This window comes from Neovison vison, chromosome X, assembly GCF_020171115.1.
Source record: "Neovison vison isolate M4711 chromosome X, ASM_NN_V1, whole genome shotgun sequence".
NCBI classification, from domain to species: domain Eukaryota; kingdom Metazoa; phylum Chordata; class Mammalia; order Carnivora; family Mustelidae; genus Neogale; species Neogale vison.
The window spans coordinates 114,448,914-114,463,101 of NC_058105.1; the positions used below are offsets into that span (position 1 = coordinate 114,448,914).

The 14,188-nt window shown below is 38.4% G+C and overlaps 1 protein-coding gene across 5 annotated transcripts in view; it reads right to left on the bottom strand.

Annotated features, from left to right (window-relative positions):
- The window catches only part of CNKSR2 (connector enhancer of kinase suppressor of Ras 2), a 284,336-nt gene that overhangs the window by 13,240 nt on the left and 256,908 nt on the right, over positions 1–14,188 (bottom strand). The gene's annotated exons all lie outside the window — the stretch shown is intronic.

The window sequence follows — 14,188 nt, forward strand, 5'->3', positions numbered from 1 at the left end:
TTTGGGGGAATCCAAAAATTGTCATCGCGCACAAATCAGCCATATTTTTCTTCCTAGCCCGAGGCAGATTTCTATCTCCAATATCCCCATGGCATCCTTTTTTTTTTTTTTTTAGTTCTATCAAGAAGGCACAAAGTGGGAGAGGGAACAGATAAAGCCTATTGTTCATTACCACCTCCCTTAGAAAATGGAAGGCTGCAATTGCCCATAGCATAGCATCTAGATAACAGGACACAGTGTAGTTCAGAAATCGGCAGAACTAACATTTATTATATCATATCCTTCTTTTGCAGAAAAGGGCTAAACATTAAGTAATCAGAGGGAAGTCAAATGAAAGAAAAGACAATACAGCATTTTAGAAAATGATAGTCCTGGAACGCTAGCTCTGCCTCCCACCGCTTTGTTCCAGAAGGTCATGGAGTTTCAAACGGCAAAATCAGAGGCAAACTACCTTGGGCACAAGGTCGTTTCTAAATTTAAACTGTTCCTAATTTGTCTAAGCAATTCAAACATTTTGTAAGCTGTTTTCAGCACATCCCTCTTTCCCCCCTCAGAAACAACGTTACACAAGGGGCTTAATTTCTGGTGCATTTAACCCATGCTGAACCTGAACAAGAGCCCTGGGAGTTAAGTCACATGTTGGTTACATTTGTGATAATGTTTCTGCATGATTGCTGAATTCCAGTCGGGGAGGCTGCAAACCCCCTTGTCAGTGGAGCACCTTGCCAGAGTGCAGGATGGCGGGGATGGGGGGTGGATGGCTATTCGGAATGGCTACAACTAGCTTCCCAGTCCAGACAGAGAGGCAGGGGAGAAGAGAACTCCTCAGGGAAAGGTGTTTGTTCCACTAGCGGTGGTCCGGACGCTGGCTACCGGATCTCTGGGGTGGAGGTTTGCTTGTTCAACACAGATTTCGGGGGTCTACGTCTAATCTACTGGATCAGAATTTCTGGGCACGGAACTCAGGAATCTGCATTTAGAGCAAGCAACCCTTTTGATTCTTGTGCCCACCGCCGTCTGCGACCCCGCTGTAGGCCAGGCACATTGGGATGGGCTGCACCGGGGCCAGGGCGGGTTGGACAGACGGCAATTTTGTACCGCTTATACGCATAGTTTGTAAGTCGCGAGCGCTGCCGGTATAAGACTGTGTGTCACCCCTCACACAAATTCAAGGTTTTTTGCTGAGGAACTGGATGCAAATATCTTTGTCTACAGAGAATACAGCAAGATAAAAGAGGCCTTGGTAAACTGCTTGAATAAATTTCTTTAAGCTTTATTTTTAGGTAGTGTTAAATAGTTCCTCTTTATATTTGAGGTGCATGGAATGACCATAAAGTTACTTCCAGGCTCGGGGCCCCTGAATTCACTACCTGCCCCTGCGTTCGGAATCTGCAGGGTGAGCAGCAGCCCGGGCAGACAGGCCGGGCAGCTCTGTGGGACTCGTATGTGGCTCATCACAGGGAATTTCCAGAACACAAAACAACCCGCTTCATAAATGATACTGTTCCATGAAAGCCTACCCTGGACATTGGGAAATCTCATACTTATATGTGTCTTTAACTTTTCCAAGTCCCTTTCTGGTTCTCAACACCCTCTCCTCTTCTCTCCCTTTGTACTTCCCTTGGACCTTCTCTCCCTCCCTATTTCTACCCTTCTTCTTTGCAGCTGACAACTTCATTTATCCCCCAATAGTCACAATATCCAAACCAGTTAAAACTGATTTATTATAATAAGACTAATTTTATTCCTTTTTGAAAGAACAGGTGGAAATTACATGTTCCTTATAAGAAAACAACAAAACTTTAAATTATATGGCTCCTGATAGTTTTACATTCTTTTGGCCAGTATCCTAACTATAAAACTATTCTCTACTTCCTGCTATTAAAAGAAACTTCACTACTTAGCAGTCCTTTAACCAGTTACATTTTGAAACAACAGCAGTGTTCTATCCTGTCCCAAGAAAATCAGTAATGTTTCTGTTTGACATGTTACTTAACAAATATTTATTGAACTTCCACTCATCACTGAAACCTCCAGTTGTGAGGCCACCAGCCCAGCTGGATAAAAAGAAACAGATCCTGTTTCCCTGTTACTAAACCCCTTGAGATTTGAAAAAGTGAACCCAGAGGTAATACCCCGTCAGGTCATGTATAAGATAACTTATTGCCGTCTGGATCCATTTCCTATGCAAGCTCTTTACAGACTGTGTCTACAAAACGATTGTTGAGGAGGATTTTTTTCCCTTTTTGTTTCATGAATTTTTAAAAATCTCCCCACTAAGAATCATACAAATAATAAAAAGAAATAGAAATCCTAGAAACGTAAGTTTTAGAAGTATAATCAGCCTTCTAACAGTGAGCCTGCGGGGAAGAGCTGATGATCCTTCAATCAAATACCTGAGAATTAGATTATGGGGTAAGCACATAGGCACAAATACTTGCAAGAGAATGATCAAGTCTGAATCCAAAATAGGTGACAAAAATCTTTTTCTTAATGAATGAAAGAGAATAAAAAATGGGAAAATGGAAATAAGTGCTTAAGCTGCGACAGCCTTTGAAAAATTCCCACTTCTGAGTTCTAAGAGAAAATTTGGTTCCATCCACACCATTATCAGTGAGATTGAGGGCAAATTTAAGGGCAAGGCCCCCGATTACTGGTCTTAAGCAGCTTGCAGATAACAAAGGTCACCGAGAGCAGACATCCAAGCAACACTGGAGTTCCCAGGAGAGTAGGAGCGTTTTGTGTGCTTAAAAAAACCAAACCAAAACAAAACCCAAACTTCTTTAACATTATTATCTGGAGCCTCACCTTTTAAATGTGTATTCAGATTCAGGTTTTTCCTTTTTGAATATCTAACATCAAGAACTGATAATCGGTAATACTTAGTGTCAATCTTGAAAGTGGGCTGATGATATACCTTGGTTCAGAATGTTCCAACCAAAGACACTTGTTAATCGTGAGGGCCTATTTTCTTGTAAAGGCTGTAGTTCAAAAAGACAGGATATCAGATGTAAAAATACTGTTTGCTTATTTTTTATTTAGTACCATAGGGGAAAGGAACTGGAAAGACTCTATTTTTATTTTATGAATCAAAAGTAAAATTTTCTTTCTTTTTTTAAGATTTTGTTTATTTGACACAGAGAGAGAGAGAGAGAGAGATATCACAAGTAGGCAGAAGAGAGGAGAGAGAGAGGAGGAAGCAAGCTCCCTGCTGAGCAGACAGCCAGTTGAGGGGCTGATCTGAGGACCCTGGAATCATGACCTGAGCTGAAGGCAGAGGCTTTAACCCACTGAGCCAGCCAGGCGCATTGGAAAGTATAATTTTCATGACAAAGTATTCTTTTTTAAAATAAAGTGATAAATAGTAAAAGGTAATATATTTTGTTCTTATTCTTAAAGCACTTATAGGGATCTTTGATTAGCAGTTCCAGGTAAAATAAAATATTTGATAAACCTAGCCATAGGCAAAACAGATAAGGAAATACTGTTTCCAGATAATTAGAATGTTCCTCTAAATTGCTAAATCACAGTTCTATCCTTTGTGTATAATTCACAGGAGACAGAGTATTTCCTTATGAAAGTAGTATCTCATCTTAATGTACCTACTGCTATACTATGACATTAGCATGCATTTAGGACTTGGTTATTCCAAGTATACCACCCATTCTGTTTTCTTCTACCTGCATTAAAAACCACTTTCTGAAATAAAGGCACATCCAAAGTGCTCTCTAAATGTAACATCTATTAGCAACCTTTGAAGAGGTCTTTTATATTTAATAGTCACAGAAGTACTTGATATGTTAATTCAATTTATCACCAGTTAATCTTCAATGATGTTTCTAAAGATATTTCTGAAAAATGCACTCTGGAATTTGGCCATGTTATATTGTCATCCTAAATATCACCAATCAGACTTTAAAATAGAAAATGGGAGGGGGGTGTGGCTCCAGAGTGGCTCAGTCGGTTAAGTGTCTGATTCTTGATTTTGGCTCAGGTCATGATCTTAGGGTTGTGAGATGGAGCTCTGTGTCGGGCTCTGTGCTGGGGCTGGAGCCTGCTTAAGATTCTCTCTCTCCCATTCCCTCTGCCCCTCCCCTCCCAAAACAAAGAAAATGGGAGGAGTTCATTTTTATAGACATGCATTATTCAGTGAGGATTTAATGGGTACCTATGGGTATGTATACTATATCAAATGTTAGGATAAAAATACAAAGATTATGGTCTGATCTCAAAGAGTTCATGGTGTAGTTGAATGACCCTTTCTCCATTTCTGTGTTAAAATTTTATAGTTTAGGATTATCAATAAAATTAAACTCTACTTTATGAAATACAAATATATATATATACACATATAGACATATTTAAACTCAACTGTATGATTATAATTATATAATTACCCTAATGTATATTATATGTAATCATAATATATAATTACATTAATATTATATTGTGTGGACACATTAATTTAAATTGATTAAATGCATTTGGAATACATAGAAAATATGAGTATTTGAAGTTTAGGGCACATTTAAAGAATGGTTAAGTTGGTGCAGCCACTTTGAAAAACTGTGGAGATTCCTCAAAAAATGAAAAATAGAGCTATACTATGACCTTGCAATTGCACTACTGGGTATTTATCCCAAAGATACAGATGTAGTGAAAAGAAGGGCCATGTTCTACCCCCATGTTCATAGCAGCAATGGCCACAGTCGCCAAACTGTGGAAAGAGCCAAGATGCCCTTCAACAGACAAATGGATAAAGAAGATGTGGTCCATATATACTATGGAATATTACTCAGCCATCAGAAAGGATGAATACCCAACTTTTTTTATTGACATGGACGGGACTGGAGGAGATTATGCTGAGTGAAATAAGTCAAGCAGAGTCAATTATCATATTGTTTCACTTACTCATGGAGCATAAGGAATAACATGGAGGACATTGGGAGATGGAGAGGAGAAGTAAGTTGGGGAAAATTGGAGGGGGAGATGAACCATGAGAGACTACGGACTCTGAGAAACAAATTGAGGGTTTCAGAGGGGACAGGGCGAGGGGATGGGTGCGCCTGGTGGTGGGTATTAAGGAGGGCACGGATTGCATGGAGCACTGGGAGTGGTGCATAAACAATAAATCTTGGAACACTGAAAAAAATAAAATAAAACAAAAATAAGATAGTTAAAACATTAATGTCTATATGTATGTGCTGAGTTTTGATGCTTACAGTAGACTTTAGAACTGAAGGGGATCATAATATGCTACCCCAAAATATGCCACTTTGACAACAGGATTATTTTGAGCTGAAGGTAATTAAGCAGCAGCAAACATAGAAACACCTTTGGCTTCTCCTGATCTGCCTAAAAGCACGACATAAACTTCTCTTTATGAAGATATTCTTCCTCACCTCTTCAATACCAGGAGAAGAACACCCTTATCATTGCAGAGAGAAAACTGACATTAAGATGGGTTTGCACAAAAAAACCTTACTAAAATAACCTTTATCTTGCATTACTCTCCCCCATATATTTACTTTTCCACAATTTATGGCCATAGAAACCCAACCCCCTTTCCTTGATTTTGTTACTTCTTTACAATTTATTGCCCTTTGTTAAAATGGTATAGAAGCTTCCAGGTCTAACTACTTCTTTGGGTTTTCACTTCTTCTCCATGAAGGTATCTGTGCAGATAAAAATTAAAGTGCTGACATAGGACAAAATTTATATAGCCTTTTTTCTGTTAATCTGTCATTAGCTTAATTTGCAGGCCCCAGGCAAAAAACCTAGGAGGGTAGATGAAATGTTTTTTTCCTACTCTATAAAACATTTAGATCACTCTTAAACCATTCCATACTAATTCATCTACATTTTAAAATATTTCTTTTTTTTAAAAAAAGATTTTATTTATTTGACAAAGAGAGAGAGACACAGCAAGAGAGAGAGAGCACAAGCAGGGGTGGTGAGAGAGGGAGAAGCAGACTCTCTGCTGAGCAGGGAGCCCGATGTGGGGCTCGATCCCAGGACCTGAGCCAAAGGCAGATGCTTAACAACTGAACCACACAGGCACCCCTACATCTTAAAAAATTTCATAGGTGAAATTATTTTGAGGTTATTAAAATATTGTATTAGGGTGCCTGGGTGGCTCAGTGGGTTAAGCCGCTGCCTTCATCTCAGGTCATGATCTCAGGGTCCTGGGATCGAGTCCCGCATCGGGCTCTCTGCTCAGCAGGGAGCCTGCTTCCCTCTCTCTCTCTCTGCCTGCCTCTCCATCTACTTGTGATTTCTCTCTGTCAATAAATACATTAAAAAAATATTGTATTAATCTCCAATGAGACAACCTTAATAAAAAGACAACCATTCCTGGCAAATTTTCTTTCAGCAATGTGGGTGGATGACAACTTACTGGAAGAATGGGTTGCTGTTGCAACCTATTCTTTTTTTTTTAAGATTTTATTATTATTTGAGAGAGAGAGAGAGAGAGGGTGAGCACGAGCACGAGCATGAGCCAGGGGAGAAGCAGATGAAGAGGGAGAAGCACACTCCCCGCTGAGCAGGGAGCCTGACCTGGGGCTGGATCCCAGGACCCTGGGATTATGACCTGAGCCAAAGGCAGAGGTTTAACTGGCTGAGTCACCCAGGTGTCCCTGTTGCAACCTATTTTATGATTAGGAATTACTTATTTTAGGATAATTTCTAAAATTCTCATTTCTGTGGTACATAAACAATGAATCTTGGAACACTGAAAAAATAAAATAAAATAAATAAAATTCTCATTTCCAGATGAAATACCTACAGAGGTAACATAATTGGAGTCTGAGACATGAACCCACTATAGGAAACAGATTTTTGTATACCAAGTACTTTAGATATGAATAATTATATATTTTTAGAAGATTTATTCCTTTATTTTAGAGAGAGAGAGCACGAGTGGGAGGGGCAGCAGGAGGGAGAGAGAGAATCTCAAGCAGACTCCATGTTGAGTGCAGAGCTTCACACGGGGGGCTCACTCCCATAACCTGGAGATCACGTCCTGAGCTGAAACCAAGAGTCTGATGCTCAACTGACTATGCCAGCCAGGCGCCCCTGTGCACATTTTTAATTTATGAGAATTTTCTTTTTTTAAAAAAAAATTAATTTAAGTAATCTCTACACCCAACGTGGGGCTTGAACTCACAACCTAGAGATCAAGAGTTGCATGCCCTTCTGACTGAGCCAGCCAGGCATCCCAGTTTATGAGGATTTTCACCCTCTGCCACAACCTTAGATGGTTATAGTAAAAGGATATAATTGAATCAATCATATTCACTCTGGATGATAATTGGTGTGATGTAACTCACCGATGAGAACTGCCAATGGGGTGAATGGGTAAGTGATAGTGACACAACATTTCATCTGTTATCATATCTGGTCTGCCAGAATAAAAAGGCAAACTGGGACCAAATAGATCTCAGTTGGTTTCTTGCCTGTTTCTTTCGGTGTGTTCTTCTATGGTACTTCCTAACCTTTTGCGACATTCTCTTTGCTACCTGATAAACCCTCTAAAGAACAGCTCCAGTCTTATCTAAACTGGAAGTGCTTATGAGACTGGGTGGTAAAAATGTCTTCAGGACACTGATTATACTTCCATGACCCAGCCTTTTTGAATTGTCTATCACACTTGACTTGATTGCTCCAAATTGGACACTTTGGTGGAATAAGATGTAAGGATATCTGCTCCTGGGAATGGGGGTTGTAAAGTTACACTTAGCATGTCCACTCCATTAGACTCTACTCAAACTAAACAAAGGACTTTGCTCTATATCCTTTGCCAAGTTGCTGATCAGCAAACATGGCCTGCGATGGGTAGATTTTGATGCTATGCGGACTGTACGACTGCCCAAGTTTCTTTAGTAACCAGACAATCCATGGCACAATTTAATTCTTGAAAATTTGATCCAGAATAAATGAAAACATTTATTTTTCAAATTAGCAGTAACAAAGATCTTTGTGAGCTTTTGCTATACAGAGTCCACCCTATCCTTTTTTTTTTTTTTTTTTTTAAGATTTTAGTTATCATGGGGCATCTGGGTGGCTCAGTAGGTTAAAGCCTCTGTCTTTGGTTCAGGTCATGATCCCAGAGTCCTGGGATTGAGCCCCGAGTCACGCTCTCTGCTCAGTGGGGAGCCTGCCTCCTCCCCTCTCTCTCTGCCTGCCTCTCTGCCTAATTGTGGTCTCTGTCTGTCAAATAAATAAAATCTTAAGAAAAAAAGATTTTAGCCATTTATTTGAGAGAGAGAATGCGAGAGCAAGCAAGAGAGAGAGAGAGCGCGCACAAGAGCACAGGTTGGGGGAAGGGCAGAAGGAGAGGGAGAAGGAGGCTCCCTGATAAGCACGGAGCTCACACAAAGCTGGATCCCAGGATTGTGGAAATCATGATTTAAGCCCAAGGCAGATCCTTAACCAACTGAGCCACCCAGTCACCCCAGAGTCCACGTTATTCTTAGTCTCATAGTAAACTCATATACTATGCTCAGAGTACTGCCATCTTACTATCGGTGGATTACTTCTTAAAAAATGCCATTCAGTATTAGCTCCAGTATCATGACATCCCCTGAGACTAGGTGAAGGGAAAAAGAGGAATTGATCTGCAAAAGTGAGGGAAATAATAAAGTATTTTCAACAAAAGTACAATGAAACATGTGTTTAGGTGGTATATGTCAGGGTTGTGGGGGAGGTTGGGGAGTACAGTGAGAAAAAGAGTAATTCTTATGTTAAAAATGTAAAGACATTATCTCCTTTCATGATGTAACATTGTTTATGATTGTAGAAGCTTGAAATGGATGTCTGCTTACTTTTTCTGGATGAGCTTACAATATTACAAATAGTTGCAATATTTATTCTCCCTCTTCAGTACCTTCTAAATGTTAATGCCTTGCTAGTGACCTCCTTGGCATACCAGCCTGATATTTGAGATCATTTCCTCATTAACAACACTGGAAAGGATGAACTGTGCACCAACTAAATTTTGTAGCGACAAAGACAACCTTTCCTAGCAAAACAAGGTCAAAGAGAAAATTCAAGAGACATTTATAAGAGCCTAAATTTGTATCATAACCGTTCCTTATCAGAATACTTATTTTTCTTTATCTCAAACCAGTTACAAATCTAATTTCCCAACTTAATCAGTAATATTTTCATATTCTCTCTTATTTTTCAATCTAAAGTAATTACACCATAAACTATTTGCATAAATTCCCTTTGTTAAAGTCTTCTGAATATTATGATATTCAAATTAATACGTTTTTAGGTACTCAAAATGTATTGTGTACATAAGAAGAACCATTTTGGTAAAAACCACTATAAATTCATGCTTCCTAGAAATACAGCATGGATGTAAACAAATTAGCACAATCATCCATCTTAGTAAGAAACTCAGAAGTTAGAATACTAAATATTCAAACTCCATCGTAGTTGTCTTGAAATTATTGCTTATTACATTTTGGGTTAGCAAACTCATCTTGTACTTGGGATGGAAAAGTATAGACTCTATGAACATATGCAGAATTCTTTTAAAAAATGCTCTATTATATAGGAGTTTCATTTTTTCCTTCCTGAAAAAACTGTATAGCACTTACCCTTTTAAAGAAACTCAGTTTCACTAAGGAGTTAGAGGTATGCTGACTCTCAGTGTTCCTACAGACAAATACAAATGACTTTATAGCTACTGCAAAAGGTTTCCAGCTATATCTGTGTTTAACATTTGGCATCTCATGTTGAATTTCACACTCATCAGTGTAATTACAGAAAACTAGAACCATACTGGGACTTCATTAGGATGATAGCTCATTTTGCAAAATCCAAATGTTTGAAATGTCAGAAGGTTCTCTGTATCATACAACTTAATTTGTACTCAAATATAGCAATGAACTGCTAACTTCCTGCTAGTGAACAAAACCAAAAAAATCCAATGATATTAATCAATTTGTCTTCCACTCATAAATTAATTCATAGCACTTCATGGTGCTAGCTTAAGCCAGGCTTTTAAAAAAAATTCCTGTTTAGTTTATTTACGTTAAGACAGGGACCCATGCTACCTTCTCTGGGATTAAAAAAAACCCCATCAAATTAAAGATATGAATTTATAAGGATGTGCAAATCACAGGGTGACTTTGGGATTCTCAAGTTCCACTTAATACTCTCTTACCATCTCTTTTGATGGGTGCCACTGGGTGGGGGGCGTGGAGCAGAGATTGTAGTGATAGCAGCTATGGTGTAATTATCTCCTAAACAAGTATGAGCATCGAAGAACTGTAGAACTCTGACTCTTTTTGTGATACTGGTTGTGTGTGTGTGTGTGTGTGTGTGTGTTTGTGTGTGTGTGTGTGAGAGAGAGAGAGAGAGAGAGACCACGTTACTACCATAATAAGATAAAATTGAAAAACTGAAAACAAGAATACATTAGAATACAGTAGTACTGGTGTGTGTCATCTTCCATAGGTAATTCATCAGCTCTATCTGGATGTGCTATATTGGATTTACAGTGATAAATTATACCAATCCTTTCTTGTTAAATCCATGTATACATATGATCAAATTTCCAGAATAACTTTTCTCACATAGATTTTATTGTGAGCAAGTGAATAACTAATTTAAAAGACACTAACACTGGATTTAGAAACAAATTCATACAATCCCATGCTAAAATTAAAAGGAGCATTTAAGACCACCATCACATGTACATTAAATGTGCTTACTATCAGATAACATTGTCACATAATTTGAAATGAAACATTATTCTGTAGTAATTGACTATGCAGAGTATACACCATAAACATACACAAAACCAGAACCTGACCAAGGAAAATGTCATGATGACATTTTCTTTCTCCTTATTGTAAACCTTCAGCATAGAACTAGAAAGCCTCTTTTCTCTTTGTGGAAAATCAATGTACTTCAAAAGCAGAAGCAGAAACTCTTTCTTTAACAAAACAATGCACTTTAATTATGGAAGGCCTCGGTTCCCAAAGCCTTAGTTTTAGCCATACTAGGAATGGTTTCAGATCTTGGTTGTGTGGGCAGATCTGGTCTCCATGGTAATGAAAAAGTAAGCCTGGGAAGTGTAAAGAAGTGTGGTACATTGCTTCCCACAGAAACAGACAAGCTGAAATCAAATGCAGCTTCTGGATTTAGCGCTGACAAAGCCTGAAGCTTCAGTATTCTGGTACTATACCTCAGCTGTTGCCATGGCAATCTGCTAAGGAAGGTGGGTTACAGATACCCACACCAATTAACTACTAAAATGTTAACTCAAAAGACAGCTCTGGGTTCAAAGTAGTAATTACTCTCTAGTTCTGAATTTGGTTTTCTTAAACAAGACCCATGAATTTAATAGAGGCATTATTGTTTTTACAAAATTCATATAATCTAATTAGAATTCCTTTGTAAAAAATCCTAAGAAATAACCCTGAATAACTTTTACTTCTTCTTCAATTTAAACAGTCTGTAAACAATCTGAAGGCAAATTGATTTAGTTTGTTAGCTTGGTAATAACAAGGAGTGTGATACCAATACATTTCTGTTTTGCTTTCTACTTTGTAAAGTGCTTCTACATACAATATTTTAAAAGAATATGCAGAAACTGTGAGATTTTCACTAGAGTTCACTTTGGTAATGAATTTTCATTTTATACTACCTACTGCATAGTACAAGTGAGAAATCAGAAGTTGGAAACAGATGAAGGTGTGAATGTTGCCTTTGTTAATGGTTCCTTGCAAGGCACGTGAGCTGACTTTTTGGATTTCTTTTTTTTTTTTTTTAGATTTTATTTATTTATTTGACAGAGACAGATCACAAGTAGGCAGAGAGGCAGGCAGAGAGAGAGAGGAGGAAGCAGGCTCCCCGCTGAGCAGAGAGCCCGATGCGGGACTCGATCCCAGGACCCCGAGATCATGACCCGAGCCGAAGGCAGTGGCTCAGTAAGAGGTGATAGGAAGTAATGTTTTATCATGAGAGAAAGCCAAGTAACCTACAACATCTCAGACTTGGCATCTGTGAAGAGCAACTGGGAAGATCAGTGGATCTCCCCACTGTACTTTCCTTCCACTCCCTACGTCCACCCAAAGAGTAAAGAATAAATATATAAGAAGATTCTTTGGCTGATTTCATAAAAAGAAAGATATATTTAGATTGTTTTGGTGAATATGGGTAAAGGAGAACTTGGAGGGAAAATCTGCAATGAACTTGGGCTGCCACGTGAGATGCTTTTCGAATTGGTCTCAAGACTTAATTCTTTGCAAGTGATTATTTTTTCCCTAATATCCCAACATTGGCACACATGAGCTGTGAAAGGAACCCTGTCAAACTTTAAAATATGAAACAAGAGTTTTGGCTCAGGGGGTGGAACCGTTTCACTGTCGACAGATGTCAAGGTACTTGATTTTTGGATTCTGATAAGTTAAAATTAGAAGGACACAGATTGCAATAGTTAGTAATAAAAGGTAAAGTGGTGCGCAGGTTTTTGCTATACTTGATGCAGCATATTAACAGTGATCCTGACCTGCTGTAATAAAACCTAAATATTTTAGTTTATTTTGTATGGGTCTGGTGTGTGTGTGTTTGTGTGTGTGTTCGTGTACATACATACATATATTGAAAAAGTAAACATTTTGCTCAATTTTAACCTGAATTAAAGTGATGCATCTGAGGGGGCAGTAAGTGGTTGAGAGCATTCGCTCTGCTGTCAGGATATCTTAGCCTGAATCTCAGCTCTGCTTCTCGCTAGCTTAGAGTCCTGGATCACATTCTTTAAGCCTCATCTAGAAGATGAGGACAACACAGTATTTAGGACTGTTGTAAGGATTCAGTGAGTTATATTATGCAAGGACATTAGCTAGTAGTTAGCACTCATTGAAAAAAAGTTAGCTATTATTTGGATAGATTTCTCTTCAATAAACATACGAGATTTAATGAAATGCACTATACTACCGATGTATTGGCTTTCCCACATGGAAGGCAATTCTATTTTAGTGTTGTTTCCATGTGGAAAAATATCTTCTCTCTCTTCATGGGGAAAGAATGAAAGATCCAGATTTATGGGCATGCCTGGCTTCGCAGATTTTATTTCAAGTCCAGACTATGTAGCATACCTTTACAGAAATGATAAATCACTAAAATGTCTTTCATTCAATATACAGGCATAGTTCACAGGAAGGAAAAATGAGTTTTCCTGAGACACCAGTGAAAGTAAAGGACAAATATGTGGTATTCGATCATTCTATTCAGAGTGTCCTTGATATTATCTTTAAAATTATTTTATTCAAAGACTGATCTGTTAATAATGCTGCAAACCTGAATGACCAGGTTAATTGAGACTGACTTTAGAGCTGAGGTAGCAAGTTAAAACCTCTTCAGCTTTCACTTCCTTGTAATACAAGTTATGTCCATCAAATATATTTCACTGAACAACTGAAATATATGATAAATCATATTTATATAAGTGGGATTTATTTCTCTTATCAATGGGTATTTCCCTCTTGCAATTAGATAGAATTCTTTGCCACATTAGTATTTAAAGTAAGCTAAGTGTTTTTTCCTTCAAGATGCAGACATAAAAGTGAGATATTGAAGACTGTTTTGAAATAAGTGTCCTCTGTGTTGGTTCTTGCTGTCAAATCAAAAAACATCACACATTTCAGCTTGTCATCATGGTGAACCATATCGCCTCTGAAGTGTTACAGCTTTTCCCTGATTCTAGTTTCCTCTCCTCTCTCTTCAGCTATGTCTAATCTTTGATTTCAAGAACACAGTCCCCTCCTGAATTCACTTCCTTATCCAATCTGGACCACTCTGACAAGACCCTTCAATTCTCTCACCCTCTTGAAAATGCACTACACATACACTTTCCAGTAATCAGCCATCTGCTTTCTTACTCCTACATGGCCACTAAGCAGTTCTGGAGAAAACTGTATACCCATGCTGACTGGCACCGTTCTAAATTTGTTTTCTGATTTTTGGTCATTCAGGGCTACTTGGTGGATCTCTTAGCAGTGCTTGGTTAGCTCAGTTTCCATTTCCCCATTAGGGGGTGTTCTAAACTTCCATTACAGTCTTCAAGCCTTACTCTCTACCTGTTGATTTTCCATTAGCAGGTAACTTTTTGCCTCCACCTTTGCTTCTCTCATCTGAACTGCTGAAATACTTTTCTAACTTGAAATAA